Genomic DNA, 424 nt, shown 5'->3' on the forward strand with positions numbered 1-424 from the left:
GACACTCACCTAGGCCGAAGCGGTAGCTGGGGACCAAGCCGTGCGACCCGGCCCAGGTCCCGGTGCGGGCGGCAGCGTGCTCACGCCGCATCAACCGCGGCGGGGAGGACGAAGAGCATTGCTCCCGCGGCGGCGAGTGCGCCCGCGGCCTCCCCCGCCCCCACCGGGCAGGAGCGCTCCCCGCGGCCCCCTTCCGGCTGCGGAGGACAATTCTCCGGAGACGCCGCGCGGCCCGGCGCCGCAGACGTCTCTCAGCTCGCGTTCGCCGCGCAGCTCAATAACATCCACCTCTGGGGCTTTTCTCCTGCAGCCCCTTTGCACGAGCCAGAAAAAAAAGAAATCCCTTCGGGAAGGCCCTCGAGTCTCCCAGCAAAGTGAGCTGGGGAACGGCAGAGAGAAGAGTGCGTGACGGGCTCACAGGCTG

At 69.1% G+C, this 424-nt stretch overlaps 1 protein-coding gene across 1 annotated transcript in view; it reads right to left on the reverse strand.

Moving 5' to 3' along the window:
- The window catches only part of SPRY1 (sprouty RTK signaling antagonist 1), a 5,011-nt gene extending 4,915 nt beyond the window's left edge, over positions 1 to 96 (reverse strand). The window contains exon 1 of the mRNA XM_029941214.1: positions 10 to 96. The gene's annotated coding sequence lies outside the window, so the exon portion shown is untranslated. The remainder of the gene's footprint in view (positions 1 to 9) is intronic.
- Between the last annotated feature and the right edge of the window lie 328 nt (positions 97 to 424).

Source organism: Suricata suricatta, chromosome 1 (assembly GCF_006229205.1).
Source record: "Suricata suricatta isolate VVHF042 chromosome 1, meerkat_22Aug2017_6uvM2_HiC, whole genome shotgun sequence".
NCBI lineage: Eukaryota > Metazoa > Chordata > Mammalia > Carnivora > Herpestidae > Suricata > Suricata suricatta.